We start from the raw sequence: 12,476 nt of genomic DNA on the forward strand, positions 1-12,476 counted from the left end.
GAGAGTTAAACAAAAATGTGGTGGTAGATCACTACCCTTTACCCAAAATTGCAGACATGTTAATGTTATTAAAAGGAGCAAAGGTCTTTAGTACGGTGGATTTAAAATCCGCCTACCACCAGATAAAGCTTGATGAAGACTCAAAAGATTTAACTGCATTTGTAACACCATTTGGCACTTTTCGCTTTGTGAGGCTTCCTTTTGGGCTAGTATCAGCTGCCTCAGTTTTTCAAAGAGCTTTGGAGGGTGTCTTGAAGGGTTTGGAAGGTGTGAGAGTGTATCAAGATGACATCCTGATCTTTGGAAGTTGTGATAAAGAGCACGATCTGAGACTGATTGGAGTTTTGCAACGTTTGTGTGAAGCCGGTCTAACAGTAAAATTAGAAAAGTGTAAATTCAAGAAAGACTCCATAGATTATTTAGGACACACAATCTCAAAGGGTGGTATTTCACCAAAAGCTGGTCTAATTAACACTATGATGAAGATGTCTTCCCCTAAAAACAAGGAGGAATTGATTAGTTTTTTAGGTATGGCTGAATACTATAACAAATTTATATGTGGTTTTGCTTCACTGTGTGCTAGCATGAGATCGTTATTAAAAAAGGGATCTGACTTTGTATGGAGTGATGATTGTGAAAAAGAATTCATTGCGCTTAAAGAAAAGTTGAACAATGCTCCCAAATTGAATAGTTTTGACCCTGAGAGGAAATCGGTTCTAATAACAGATGCAAGTCTAAAAGGATTAGGGGCGGTCTTAACGCAAAAGATTGAAGGGAATGAAGTAGTCATTTTGTTTTTGTCAAGGAGTTTGAGAGGTCCAGAGCTAAGATATTCTGTAGTAGAGCGTGAAGCGCTAGCGGTTTTTTGGGCAGTAAAGAAATTAAAACATTTTTTGTGGGGAAGTACTTTTGAAGTGAGGACTGACCACAAACCATTATGCGAAATCTTAAAAACCAAAGGAATAGATGCTGTTTCCAGTAGAATCACAAGATGGGTAGTAGGTTTACAAGATTATAACTTTGAAGTTAGATATTTACCAGGTGTTGAGAATAAAGTAGCTGATGCCTTATCTCGTCTTGTCTCTCAAGAAGATTTAGATCTGGAGGATGATTTGGAAGGTGAAGATGAAATGGTTTGTTCAGTTAGTGAGGGTGTCATTGATAAGTGTAAATGGTTAGAGGCTTCACGAGAAGATTTGGCACTAATGGAAATTTTGAAATTGATCAAGATTGGATGGAAGGTTAAGCCAAAGGATGGTGACATATTGGAGAAATTTTGGCATGTTAAGGATCAATTATCTGAATATGACGGTTTACTGGTAAGAGGTACTAGGTTGGTTCCCCCGGCTTCTATTAGAAGTGAGCTCATTTCATTGGCTCATTGTGGACATATGGGCATTTCAAAGACAAAGGAGAATCTGAGGATGTCATACTGGTGGCCCAGCATGGATTTAGAAATCGAAAGGAAAGTTAGGGATTGCATGGAGTGTGCTTTGAGTGAGAAGGTAGCAAAACCCAGAATCCAGCCCATGATTATTAGAACACTTCCAAACAACCCGTGGGAAGAAGTTGGCCTGGACATCCTTGGGCCTATATACTCTGCAGGATCTGAATGGTATGTTCTAGTTTTAGTAGATTTCTTTTCTAGGTGGCCTGAGGTTGCCATCACTCGTGGCATAGAATCCAAGCATGTGATACTATTTTTGGAGAAACTTTTTGCTAGGGAAGGTATTCCCAACATCATTTTGACGGACAATGGAAGTCAACTTGTCTCTAAGGAGATGGAGTTATTCTTGTCTAAACATGGTGTTAAACATAAAAAATCTTCTCTGTACCACCCAGAGACGAATGGCACCGTGGAGAGATTTAACCGTGTACTCAAGGAGACAATTAGAATGTCAAAATCTGCAGGTTCAGATTGGAAATCAGATAATTTTGAAAAGGTTAAGCTTTACAGGTTATCACCACATGCCACTACGGGAAAAACACCCTTTGAACTTTTCAGATGTAGGCGTCCCAACTCTTTGGTTACCCCACCTTGGGTTAATGATTTGCATCTGAAAGGTTCAACTGATACTGAGGAATGGAAAGCAGCTCAAGAGAGAAAACTACAAGATAGGAAAAGGATTCATGATTTAAGAAATTCTGTGAAAAACAAGGTGGTACATGTGGGTGATTGGGTTCTCATAAAAAATCTGTGTAAAAAGAACAAGATGTTATCTGCTTCATTTTTGAAACCTATTCAAGTCATCAAAGTTTTAGGCAATGCTGTCAAAACATCTGATCATCGCATTTGGAACTTGAACAGGGTTGTAGTGATCAGGAAAGACTTTGTTGACAATTCCAAATCTCCTGTGTCAAGTTCTTCACCTACAGGTATATCATCTCATCACCCCGTGAGAGGTCCTCTCATCTCAAAGAAACCTTCAACAACTACTTCATCTCATCGGACTGTGGTTGGTCCTGTCATCGCGAGGAAGTCTTCAAGAATTACACGTATACCTACTCGTTTTAATGACTTTGTAAAATGATGTTTTCTGTTTAATCTTATTTGTTATAAGGAAGGAGATGTGTGGCATCCTGGCTATGCAGCCTGTTGCTAGGTAGGCACATGCAATGGAATGCTCTGTACAGATTCTGTGCTTGTTATGTTTGGAGTATCCAGACAGTTGATCTTGGACTGTACTGCTGGTGACTGCTTATCCTATGGATGGGATCCTTATTATAATAAATACTTAATTCAACTACAATACACCTTTGGACTTCTTTACAGAGTCATCACTGTGTTTCTCTTTATTGGTGGATATTCGACTCAGGGCTCGTCGTTTAGGTTGTGTTTGAACCCTCACTGTCACTTTTCTGGCATACAGTGCTCTACTAGAGACCAAATCAATCCCTTTAAAAAAAAAAAATAACAAAGAGGCTTGTGATCAGTGTTTACTAAAAACTTAGTACCCCACAAGAACTTCTTAAGTTTCCTAATGGCCCAAAACACTGCTAATGCCTCTCTTTCAATAACTGAGTAGCGAGACTCAGCGTCTTTGAAACCATGAGAAAGAAACATAATGGTCTTCATTTCACCTTCACCTTCTTGTTGCAGGACTGCACCTAAACCTTTGAAACAGCATTCATCGTAATAATGGAAGTTTTTGATGGATTAAAACTTTTCAGTTTAGGGGCATCACCAAGCTTTTTCTTGAGAGAAAGGAATTCATGGTCACATTTATCGCACCACTTGAAACAATAGAAAAGCAATAGAAAAACAATAGGAAAACAATAAAAACACAATAAAAAAAACAGGAAAGAACGCAGAAGAATGAAGAACAGGATTTTTGTTTCTGTCAGACAGAAAGGAGATACTCAAAAGTGAGCAACAGTTTAGGCGAAGTGATAGAAAGGAAAATTGCAAAGCAGGAAGAAGATGAGAGGGCAAGATAGGGAGGAATGATGGATAAACATCTAGGATAAGGAACTTGCAGCCTTGTAGGCAGGAGTGCAGCTTTTAGTAGTGCAGCAAGTATTATGGCCCTAGGTCTAGGTGTGCATTTTAATTCCGCAGGGTGCGTTTTCCATACTTGCATTAGGGCCAATGACACGCAGGCTACACCATTATCTCTGTCGCAAAAGCTTTGTTTACGTAGGAAATCCTATTTTTGCATTTATTTTTTACTGCCAAGATGCAACACATTTTTTCTAAAATATTTCAACCTTTTTCTTTCCTATTTTCTTTCTTTGGAATTTTGAATGACTAGGTTTATAAAACATGGCCTAGTATGCAACAATTACTCACAAGTAATCTGAAAGCCGACTCCACATTGAGGCAATACTAAGAAGACATGAGGGGGATATTGTAAAACGTCTTAAACTAGTGCGCAAGGACTAGGATGAAAACCCTAAACAGCAAAGTATCATTTTGAATGAGCCCCAAAAATACTTGCACCAGAGTTGGGTCGTCTTACAACTATCCTTCTCTACCGCAGGCCTTCCATTCTGAAGTGAGACCACACGCCTGGGAAAGTAAAGTGGGTATTGAAATAAGAAACAAAGAACAATATAGTTCTAGGGCCCCTGTTATCTTCAAACACCACTTTGGGCATTCTAGTGTAGCATGAATGGCATTACATCATGTATAAAAAGTATTGAAATCAGCTTTAAACAACTGTCATCGTAGAGAAATAATGCCTGTATCAGAAACACTATTTATGGCTCAGAACACACCGCGTTTTATTAAGAATCAATCTCTAATTCAAAATGCAAAATACAGTGACTTCAAATGATCGAATGATAGACGCCCACCCGAAATTAACTGTCTGAATTCGGGTCACGTGTGACCCAAATGTGCCCGGCTTACACAACACCAACTTTTTGGAGCCGTAATGCACAAATGGCATTAAATTCCCTGGTCTCCCTTCTGCCGGCTTAAGCAATCGAGGGGTGGGAATTCCATTCCTCAATCTGCGGATTATGAGGAGGGAGGAACATTAACGTGTTTTCATTGTATATAATAATGTAGTTAATTTCAACAAGTCTGTTTATTTAATTTGTCTCCGAGTTTAATATGTGTGTGCACCAACTGCCGCAATGTGTAATGTTGAAGCGGGGACATTGTATCACATTCTTCTCCAGGAGCCCAAAATCTTGTGAGCTTTCTTATTGTGTAGATTTCATAATTTTCAAAACGCAATTTATTGGTAGTGTTTGTATAGTTAATGAGTGTGATAGACTTGCAATGCATGCTAACAGGTGCTGTGAGCTTCCCATGCACATCTTAAACAGTGTGGCGTGTGGCTAGAAATAAAGATATGGTTTCTCGTGTTGGCACGCGGGGAGAGCTCTTTAGTGAGGACAGCTGTGCGACTAGAATTGTCTAAATGCCTGTTACTGTGCGGGAGTGTTGAGTTTAGGGGTCAAGGGCAGGTTGCATGCATGCGTTTCGGGTGCCTGATAGTTTTTAATTGCCCTTGCAAGGGCCAAACATTTCAAAACGATGTGTGCCCACCAACCAGTGTAAAAGTGCACAATTCCAACTGCATTGAGGTTGTTTGTGGATTGGAGAAGGATGGGGCAACCCTGAAATGAAGTGGGATGTAGTACCATAATTTTATGACATAGGGTGAGTTTTCTTTTCTTAGTTGAAGATGGATGGGTGCAAGCCTGGTTTGGAGTAGCATATTATGCCATAGTGTTATGACGTAAACTAATAGGTCTCCCTCTTCTGTGCTTTCATATTTGAGAGCTTGATAAGTATTAACTCCTGTTTTTTAGGGCTCACCATAGATGGTGCGTTTCTCAGCCAAGTAGATAGTTTTTAATGAATGAAATTTACAGTGGTTGAAATATGTTTTAAAAAAAGTTTTATATAGCGCTAGCTTGACCCGTGGATATCAGAGCGCTTTACATACACAAAGGAAAGAAAATTGCATTACATAGCAGGACATAAGGAAGCATAAAGATATAGGCAAAACATAATATTTAGGCATACAGTGAAGGAGGGAGAAAAACGCAGGTGGATGAAACAGTCAAATTATCACCTATCTTTGATGGTCATTTGAGAGGGGAGTCAACTAGGTTATTGAAGTCTAGGTTAGTTGACTTGTTCTGTAAAGCATTTGTTGAGGAGAAGGAGTTTCAGGCCCCTTTTGAAGCAGGAGAAAGAGGGGTTACATCTGAGGTCTGTAGGGAGTGCGTTCCACATCCAGGGTATGTTACCAGAAAAGGATCGGCACTGAGTGGTTTTCCTATTCAATTTTTGGGATGGGAAGAAGTGAGTTGGAGCTTCTCAGAGTTCTGTATTTTCCTGCTTCTACCAGTTTGCTGTTTAGGTAGTTGGGGGAATGTGAGTGAAGGGTTTTGTGTGTGATGCAGGCCAATTTGTAAATACATCTACCTTCCATGGGAAGCCAGTTGAGGGGGTTAAGAGTTGGTTGATGTACTCAAATCTTTTTACACCAGTTATGAGTCGAGCTGCGATGTTAAGGACTGGCCTTAGTGGGGGCTAGGTGAGCTTTTGGTGTCCCTGTTAGGATGGCATTCCCATAGTCCAGTTTAAAGTAGACTAGAGATTGCACTATTGCCTTGAGATCATCCTGGGGAATGAAAGGTTTAATTTTCTTGACATGTTTTAGTGAGTAAAGCACACCAGAGTTTTTGATGTGGTCCTTCACTGATAGGTTCTTGTCCAGGGTAATGCCTAGTGACTTTACCCAGTCGGATAGGACGAGGAAGCAGTTTAGAGCATCAAGATTCTTGAGCCAGTCTTGGATTAGTCGGTGGTTACTTTTCGGAGAGAATAATATTGATTCCGTTTTGTCCGGGTTCAGCTTTAAGTGGTTTGCGTTAAACCAATCTTAGATCTTGGTTAGTGTGACATTAAGGTGTTGGATGTCACTGGCTGATTTGATTTTGTAGTAGATTTGTGTCATCTGCATTTAGGTGGTATTTAACACCTGCTTCTTTCAGAATGATTGTAAGGGTTTCCATGCAGAGATTGAAGAGGGATGGTGAGAGGATCGAGCCTTGCGGGTCCCCAAGTGTGACTCGTGTTGGCGAAGAGAGACAAGAGTTGATTTTAATTTGTTGTGAACGGTGCTGAAGGAAGGAGGTGAACCATTTTAGTGCTATGCCATTAATGCCAGAGCGCCTCTTTAAAGTCTCAAGTAAAGCCGGATGATTTATTGTGTCGAATGCCGCTGATAGGTCAATAAGGATGAGTAGACAAGCTTCATCTTAATCTAAGGCTCTATAGATATCGTCTGAAATATTGAGCATAGCTGTTTCGGTGCTACAACCTTTGCTGAATCCTGATTGAAAGGTGTTGAGGAGGTTGAAATCATCAATATGTTTGTTAAGTTGTTGGAGAACGCACTTCTCCAATGTTTTAGCTAGGAACTGGAGTTTGGAGATAGGTCTGAGGTTGTTGAGATCATTAGGGTCAGCTTCTGGTTTCTTGAGTACGGGTGTGATTTGTCCTAGTTGAAGGGAATCTGGGACACAGCCTGAAGTGAGAGAGGAGTTGATTATTTTTGTCCAGACAGGGGCAATTATGTGGTTGAGTTTTTTTTACTACTGTGGATGGGAGGGGGTCCATAGTGTGGGAAGTAGGCTTTAAGTTTGCAATTATATTTAGGGCTCCCGGTTTTATAGTATCTATTTTTTTTAACATTTCCATCTGTATTTATCCATATTTCTTTTTTGCCCATCTTATTGGTATTTATCCATATTTATTTTGTGTTTTGCGAAAATATGGAGTCATAAAATTGTATATTTCCACATTTATTTAACTGATAAACATGCACTCATACTTTGCTCCCTGTCGCGTTTTAGCAAATTAAGCAGCCATATATAGTAAAACACTACACCTTCAGGTAAATAGGAGCATTAAAATACAAATATATGTCACCATACTCCGGCATTCAGGGAAATTTCAACCTAGTTCCCATGCTGCCTATCTGCTCAGCTGTCTTCCTACAAATCACGAAAAACAGCATGGAAAGTCACCCAAAAGAAGCAAACTTTTCTGCATTTTTATGCTTTTAAAAATAAATACAGATAGGAAACACTTTGTTTTCTGTCTGTTATTATCTGTAAAAATCTGTAAAAACAGAAAACCGGGAGCCTTAATTATATTGAAGAATACTTTTTCTGACATGAGTTTGAAGTCCGACCAATTAGCATCCTTTTTCAGTTGGAAGCGGACCTAGTTTTCCTTGGCATGATTTCGTTCTGTTTGGTAAGGGGGATTAACGCCTTATCCGCGGCGGTTTTTCTGCTGCGGTGTGGGCATTCTAAAGGGTGGGTGGGGCTCCGTCGGCCGATGGCAGCACTAGGGAAACCGACGGGAGCACGCAAGAGGTTCAAGGGGGGCAGGTTGAGAGGGAAGGAGGATATGAGGTTTGGGTGAAGGACTGCTCGAATTTTGTGACTTCATCTGTGAAGAAGCTGGCAATTTCTTCTCATCGATCCTTAGTGGCTTTTATTTTGTGTGGGGATGTGCTGTTTGTTTGACTTTTAACAATGTTGAAGAGTTCTCTAGGTTTATTCTTCACCTGGTCTAGTTGGCTGCGGAAGAAAGAGACATTTTCTTTAAAAATTAGTTTTTTATATGTCAACTGAGCCGATCTAAGTTGTGCTAGGTGTAATGTCGAAGGGTTCAGTCTCCAAGTCCTTCCCGAATGTCTGAGTTGTCGTCTTTCGTTATTAAGATCCACGTTGAATCAAGATTTAGATTTGATAGATCTCACATGTTTGAGTTTGAGTGGCGCTACTTGATCTAACACCTCCGTCATTGTTGAATTAAAGTGAGCTGTGAGGTCATTGACCGTCATAGTGGTTTAATCACCGGGCTGATTCCTGACCGCCATCACTGCTGGGGCACTTTCATCGGACTTTGGCAGGCGCGGCCCCCGCTCCACGGGCGTGCCGCTGTTCCGGTCTGCAACGCTGCGGGACTGCGAGGCAGGGACAGGACACACCTGCCGCCTCTTCCCGCAGCGGCTACGCCATCCTGCCTGGCTTCCTATAACTTCTCGCGGCACCCGCTACGCGGGCGCCACTCACTGATGTTTGCTCACCAGGCTGATTCCTGACCGCCATCACTACTGGGGCACTTTGATAGGACTTTGGCAGGCGCGGCCCCCGCTCCACGGGCGTGCCGCTGTTCCGGTCTGCACCGCTGCGGGACTGCGAGGCAGGGGCAGGACACACCTGCAGCCTCTTCCCGCAGCGGCTACGCCCACCTGCCTTGGAGGCTTAAAACTAGCAAGCTCACTCCGCGACGCGGGACGGAGCACGGGGCGAAGCCCGAGCAAAGGGCGGGCCGCTTGAGGCCGTTAGAGGACGGGAGAGACCGGGACCGGGACTGGGCCACCCCCCCTGGTCCATCTCTGAGGATGTCCACGAGGGAAACAAGGAGCAAAACCGCGTTGGCAGCAACGGGAGCAGTCAAAGGTACTTTGGACAATTACTTTACAAAAGAGGGGTCATTACTGATTGATGAAATTACTATATTAGAGAGGCGCATATCGCAAGAAATAGACTGGGTGAGGAGATCCTCTATGGGCCCCCTGGCGCGGTCCAAGACCCCAGATACAAGACATGAGCGTACCGATATTATTGAGTGCAATAACGGGGGAACCAGTGTCATAGATAATACCCCGAACTTAGATTTGACCAACTCTATCTCTCACATTAGCACGAAGGACCTTAGTGACCGTGGCGATCTGAGTTTGTTAAATCTGCCATTAACCCAAACCCACCCTACCCTACCATCCCCTCTTGAATGCGCTCCTGACGTGGGTAACATCAATGGTGGAGATGGTAATGTGTTACGGGGTGTGAGGGAAGGAGCGATCCCAAAACAGAAAAAAGGGGCCCAAAATAAAGGGGGAAGGAAGGCAAAGACCCAAAAACCCATTCCTACCCAGGAGGCTGATAGTCCGGTATTGAGTACAACGGGGATTTTGACTATTGGTAGAGATGAGGCCTTACCCACTGAGACTCTACATGTAGAGAATACAGAACATGGTAACACGAATCCCTTTGAGATCTCAGATGAAGATATCACCCTGGCCGATATAGGAACTCTTTTGAGGGCCCTATTAAGTCCCCTGGAAGCTCGCCTAATCAAGATGGAAGCTAGGCTAGTGAATATAGAGAAATCCACGGTGCAACTAGCCAATAGTCTGAAAGTAAACAACAAAGCTGATAGTAATGGTGAAAGAGGGGGGGCTGAGGCAAAGGCAAAAGGGGCACTTTAGTTACCACCAAGGCGCTTAACAGTGCAGCACACCCGGCCCGACAGGCCAAACCAACCCCATCTAAAAACACTACCACGCAGCCTAGAGTCAACATACCCAACCCTAAACAGCCCCCAGCCCGACCTCCACACACATCCCCACCACAATCGAAGCTCAATCAGCCAAAGGATAAATCCTCTGTTTCTAACCAGCCTCAGAAAGTAGTAGTACCAACAGATGAGGCCACAGCCAAAGCTAACAAGACAAGGGTTGTAAACCTGCCGCCAGAGGCAAGCCCGTATACAGTAATTCTAGCAGGGGTTCCAGAGTTAAAAGCAACCTACAAAGAATCGACTGCCTCTCTAAAGAATAAGGTGGTAAGTTGACTATCTATCTACAGACCACTCCCACAAGGTGTAACAAGCGATGTCCTCATGGTAAGAAGGGTCCCATGGGTGGGTAACACTAGAAAATCCATCAATGGAGACTGTGTCCTGATTAGTTTCAGAGACCCTAGGACTGTTTCCCACATCTGTGGTTGATCCCCTGACGACCAAGAGAGCAAAATTCAGCCCCTACCCCTTTCTTTCTTCTACCCGCCATTGACACATGTATGGGAGGAAGAGAGATGGGATGGCCCACAGGAGAGGGTGGGTAGGTGGGATGTAAGAGCGAGAGAAGACTTTCACTGCTCAAGAACCCAGTACCAATCGTATCCTACATCAAACAACGGGGAGGAGGGCTGGGAAACTTGTTATGGGAGGGGGGCGACTGGAGAGTCAGAGAGAGAGGAGATTGTCGCCGCCCTCGGGCCCACTACCCCACATTTTTCCCCATAACAAATAGGCACTCTTGCTTAGACATGGTGGATTGACAGTTTATGCGTGTTGGCAGTAATCAGCACTCCCACCAACGGGAGGACAAGGAATTAGGCATCATACCTCCAAGATCTAACACCGTTTTGATGACAGTGCTCGGGCAGCTCGGAGGACAACCAGGCCAATCCTGACCTGCCTCTTCCCATTGTAATGGTACCAAGAGAAGTACAGGGAGACTTGGATACAAAAACAACGTCCCAGGGCAGTAAGAATGACAGCGATCCCTCCCCCGCCACAGCTTCTAACCCAGGTTCGCCACCTTTGAAAATAATATCATGGAATGTGGCCGGCCTGGGCAACAAGCACGAACTGCAGGAATGGATTGCCTTTATTAATTCTAAAGATATATGTCTGCTGCAAGAAACCTGGGCAAGGGACGAGTACTCTTGCCAGGGTTTCGCGGCATTCTCCATCCCTGCGAAATGGGGGGGTAGGGGCCGCCCCTCCGGAGGCCTTGCAACCTTGGTGGCTACCCACCTGGGTTGTCAAGCCACTCACCTTCCCTTGCCCTCTGAAGACATATTAGCAGTGTTATTAGAATGGCCAAATTTCCTTGGATTAGCTGTAATAAATGTATATTCTAGGCCCATAAACATAGGACGAAAATCCCCCACCATCGAGGAATTGTCAAACTTCCTGAATGAAATCCCAAAGGGGACTGCTTACGTTGTAGGAGGGGACCTAAATTCACAATTCGAGCCCCTAGCAGGCCTCTTGGATGGGTCCTCCTTGGAAGAGGACGCAAGGTGGCCAGTACCCCCCACGGTGGCTTCGCCGGCTAGAGCATGGACACCCCTCGCCTTACAGATTACCGCTCTGACTCTTAAATACGGTCTCAGAGCGTGTAACGGGCGTACCAAATCTGGCATCCCCAGTAAACATACCTTTAATAGACCAGGCAGGGAGTCTAGATTGGATTATGTTCTAGTTCAACTGTCCTCGTGGTCGCACATCAGTGATTTTAAGGTAATAGATAGAACGGACAGCGACCACAACGCCCTTGAGCTGGTCTATACCCTCCCTGGCAAGGAGGGTTTGGACCAACTTACGAGAGCGACAAACGTAGGGCTCTCACTTGAAAACAATAGGAGAAGAATAAGGTGGGAAAAGTTAGCGTCCAGTAGAGAGAATCTTCCTAAACTCTACGCTAAACTTATTCCGACGCTGGAAGAAGTGGGCGTTCTAAGTGAGGACCTTAGTACACTGGAAACCCGCAAATTATTAGGTTTGGCACACGAGGAACTTATTAAGACTCTGGCTACAGATCTTTTTTCCATGGGTCACACTAAAGGTGGTGGACCTCGCCGTAATACATGGTATAATGCCACATGCCGTAAGGCGAAGGCGGATCTCCTGACCAGTATTAAGAAGGGCAAAGGAAGACAGGAGATACAGGCCAAAAGAAGGGAATATAAGAAACTGACTACTCAGGCCAAGATGGAATGGGACCAGGATAAATGGGAAAACCTCGCAAATGCTTTAGCGATCAGCGACTACCACAAGTTCTGGAGAGTTGTCAACACGGGATCCGAACACCTAGCATCAGCAATAGAACCAAATATCGCACCCAGGGTAAGGAAAGAGCACTTCCAGTCCCTCTATATAGAGGAAACTGGAGCTATGTTCAATCCTTTCCTTGATAACAATACTTATCCTGAGGGTTACCCCTTTACAGAAGAGGAGGTACGAGTTGCTATTGCACATCTATCGGCAGGCAAGGCTCCAGGGTTGGATGGCCTCCCTGGTGACCTCTTTAAACAAGAGCCTGACGTTTGGGCCCCCTATTTGTTGACATTATTCAATGCCATCTTAAAAGGCATGGAGGTCCCTAATACTTGGCTGGGTGCAGAGGTAGTTCCGATAT

The sequence above is a fragment of the Lissotriton helveticus genome, chromosome 1_1 (assembly GCF_964261635.1).
Source record: "Lissotriton helveticus chromosome 1_1, aLisHel1.1, whole genome shotgun sequence".
Classification (NCBI taxonomy): Eukaryota; Metazoa; Chordata; class Amphibia; order Caudata; family Salamandridae; genus Lissotriton; species Lissotriton helveticus.